Here is a 4201-nt window from a genome sequence, read left to right as displayed (position 1 = left end):
ATCAATCAGAAAGGTGCATGAACATGCTTTATAGATATAGATATACGGTAAAATGTCTGAGAGCAACTGGAGGATCCGGAATAAAGAATTTGATAACAGTAAAACTATAAAGTTGACTTTAAAAAAAATAAAAAATGAGTAAACCTGTTGTAGACTGGAACTTTTAAGTTGACTTGACCTGGGGAATGGCACTCGTGAGAGATATCTGACATCTCAAAAAGTGTACACGGTAGAGATGCGCGGATGGCGGTTACAGCCGCGGAATCCGCGGATAAACCGCGGATCGGGCGGATGACGTGACGAAAAATAATATTTTAATTAAATTCGGGCGGGTGGTGGGCGGTTGTACTGTTTTTGTACACATAGCTGGCGCACCAACTAAAAACCCTATGACTGACTTCACAGAATGAGAGGAGGAATCGGATACACTAATTCTGGATGAGGTACAGAAGTCTTCATCTACAAACTTCCGAATAGACGGATCAGCAGAGGAAAATCTACTTTCCTTTTGGGAGAAACAAGGCAGTCATTCCCACGTCTACAGCACCTTGATGAGAGAATTCTATGCATTCCAGCAACAAGTGCTGCGAGCGAGCGCTCCTTCAGTGTAGCAGGGCGCATTAGAGGCCAGGCGCTCTCGTCTGAATGTTGAAATGATGTGTCAAAATGCGTTTTCTATTAGGCTACAATAATAATTTTTAAAAATTGTACAGTACAGTGCGTTTAATTTAGGCTATTTGTTTATTTTTGTCCCTATGCGCCAATTGGAGACGGAGTTCACTGCTGATATTCTGAGAGCTTTATAGGGGTGCTTCTCATTTCTTATTTGTGTATCCTCGTTTCCTTTCCTTGCTTTCTTTCCTCGTCTTTCCACCTCTATAGGATGCGAGGGAAGGACGCAAGGAAAAGACTCAAGGACCGAGGAATCAAATCAAGTGAAAAGACACACCTCGTATTGTTTAGCGTCACTTCAAAGCGTCAATTAATGCTGGATTTAACTTGCACGTTTGGATCAACTGCATGTCATTAAAGTCATTCTCTATTTTCTAATAATCAATAAAGAAACATTCATTTAATAATAAAAAGGAATAAGCCATTTAAATAAAGAGCTCAGTCAGCAGATGGCGGGCGGGTGCGATTTTAAAATTTGGTCAAAAATGTTAGTGCGGATGGATGGCGGACGGATGATGAGTTTTGTAATGCGGTTGCGGATGAAATAATAGCCCATCCGCGCATCTCTAGTACACGGTGGCCTCTCGCGGATTCGCATAGTGAAGTTTCACACACTAATTTCGAGAGGAACACATGATAGAATTGGCTAAAGATGATCCCTATAACTAATCAGTAACTAGACAATCAGATCATTCCAAATTTAATATAAATATCCAGCCCAAACTTCTTTCCTCATCTTCGTTTTGGAAATCCCTCCCCATCCATCCCTTCTCCCTCCTCCTCTATTTTAAGTTCAAGCGAAACAGTGGCTCAGTGGCTGGCACTGTTGCCCCACAGCAAGGGGGTCGTTGGTTCAAATGCTAGCTGAGCCATTCGACACTCTCTGTGCGGAGTTGGCATGTTCTCCCCTTGCTCGCGTGGGTTTTCCCCAGCTACTCCGGTTTTCTCCCACAGTTAAAAAACATGCAACAAAAGTCACAAGCATCTACTACAAACAAACTGGCGCAGTTGGTGATCTATTCTTGGGAAGTTATCGAGAACTACCTGATCTTGCATCCCTCCTAATGCTTATTGAGACGGGAGCCTTGGGCTCATCTATCTCCGAGCTCAGGGTTCTCCCCCGGGACAGCATGCCAAACCTGCTAAAATAGTCAAGCATTGACTGTGTGTGAAGTGTGAACTCTTGAAAATAAAAACTGCAAAAAAGCGTACCTCCTGGGATGTTTTTGGCGCTTTCCAGAAATGTATATAAGGATACATAATCAGAATGAGCCTGGGTTGTTTTAAAGCCAGTATCTGACATGTCCCTGCCTCCCTCCAAAAAACTTCTCAGCTGCTTTTTATTTGATGTGCATAAGAACCACTCTCACTGGCAGAGCTGTGATAAAATGCTATTGGCTGTTTTTTGTAAAGGGGAGGAGCTACTCTATGTCCCACCCTCTTTTCATGTTTCAGTTAAGATTAAAATATTGAAAGTTTTAAGCAATACATTTTAAGCAACTCCTTATTAGATCCTTGCATATATTCCAGTGTGGAGAGTGGCTGCATCATGATGTCTCTGAGGCCCCGTTTACACTAGTGCGTTTTAGTTTTAAAACGGCGTTGTAGAATGAAAACGATCCGCGTCCACACTTGCGTTTTACCCAGCGTTTCTGAACTGCTCCCCGTCCACACCAAAACGCTGAAAACCCACATCACGTGACCACACACACACACTCTTGGGCAAGCGCTCCAGCATTTCTACCCAGATGAGAGCTCTGCTTGTCGGACTGCTCATCACGCATCTCCCGCTGGATCTAATCTCGCTATATTTGCTAAACGTGATATTTCCTTCATGTTGTTGTCTTTATCTAACGACATAGGCCAATTCCCTGACTTTGGTCATTGGAATCTATTAAGTTACTTGTTCACGGGTAACATGTTTTGGTTAAGCGCAAAGATAAGTTAATGATTAATCCAGGTACATTGACTGATCGCTTGCCTTTATTTTTTACAATGTATAAACTTATTGTATGTTATACTTTTATAATTATCGATTATTAAAACTGATGTTCAGCAAAAGAGAGGGTGCGTTTGGTATTTTCACTGAAATTGAAAGGAGGCAGTTGTTATCGGCTCCGTTTTGTTATAAATATGCACACAGTGAAGATGACGCTCATATATGCAGCACGGCGCCTCAACATTTCTGCTGTCTGTTAAGTTGCTAATATTAAAAAGAAAATAGGCAGTTCCTTAAATCATGTTTACATTTTATTGTTGAGAAAGTGAAACAACGTAGCCAAGGTGATGTGAATGAAGTTATAAAGTACACTGTTCCCTTTGAAGATTTACGCGTGTCCTCGGTATGTTTTCCATATCAAACTGAGAAGGGGGAGACTGCACCCTTGATCAAACTTGCAAAGTCTTAACTTAAAAGAAGAGGATGCGAGACTGAACTGTGTGTGGGCTACTTAATATTGAGGAAAAGCCCCAATCAGATAGGCGAACGTTTGCAGCCCCGCCTCCGTTTTCAGATGCCTCCGTCTTTCCCCATCCACACTGAGACGGAGCAGCAGCGTTTTAGAATGAAAACGGCCTCTCCAGCGTTTTCAAAAAGCTCCGTTTTCGGCGCTCGAGAACTCCGGCGTAATGTGGACGGATGGCGTAACCGTAGCAAAACTTATGCGTTTTCAAACTAAAACGCACTAGTGTAAACAGGGCCTGAGTGTGCAGCATTAATTCGTGAAAAAGACTTGGTTAAAACCAATCAGCGTGCTCTATTGTGTATGAAGTGCAGCTTCATTAATATGCATGATAGTTTCGAGGACGGCAGAGAGACGCCACGCTGTGTTGCCAAAACGAGTGGAAGAACAAGAACTGTTTGAAGACACGGGTCGTCAGTGTATTGTTTATAAATGTGCTGCAATGAAGGCATTGTTTTTTATTTCCCCGTTATGAGAGCACAACTGGACTCACGTGTGAATTACATTGCACGCAACAAATTTGTTTGTAAGAAACAATTTTTTACTCGAGATCTTTTCGAATCTAGAAATGGTGAAATCCAGATTTGCTGCTTGTCTCCTTTTTAAAAAGACTCGGTTCAAGTTGGTGTTGATTGTCCTGTCTCGCGAGCGATCAGTGGTCTTTGTTTATTCAGATAATAAAAATAAGTTGGTATCGTCAGCAGTATTTTTTGAGTTTTTAAGACATACCTTAGTCAAAATGATTTAGTTACTAAGTTTACAGTATGTCAATATCACTACAATATTATAGACTAAAAGATACGCTGTAAATGCTGCTCGCCAAGTGTCAACATGTAAACACCTTAATCAAACTATTACCATTATGTGGAATTTTCGCCGCATTTTATGACAGGATAATCTATACACACACACAGCTTTCTGATGCTACTTGCCAAGTGCATCTAAGTTACAGAGAAATGCAGTTCTATTTTTTCTCCAATTCACAGTGTGGTATTAAACATTCCATTACAACAACACTCTTTCAGCAGTTCTTCGCATCCAATATCTTGTTTGTCACAGGGGACATT

Source organism: Danio rerio, chromosome 9 (genome assembly GCF_049306965.1).
Source record: "Danio rerio strain Tuebingen ecotype United States chromosome 9, GRCz12tu, whole genome shotgun sequence".
Lineage (NCBI taxonomy): Eukaryota > Metazoa > Chordata > Actinopteri > Cypriniformes > Danionidae > Danio > Danio rerio.
This window is presented reverse-complemented; position numbering follows the sequence as displayed.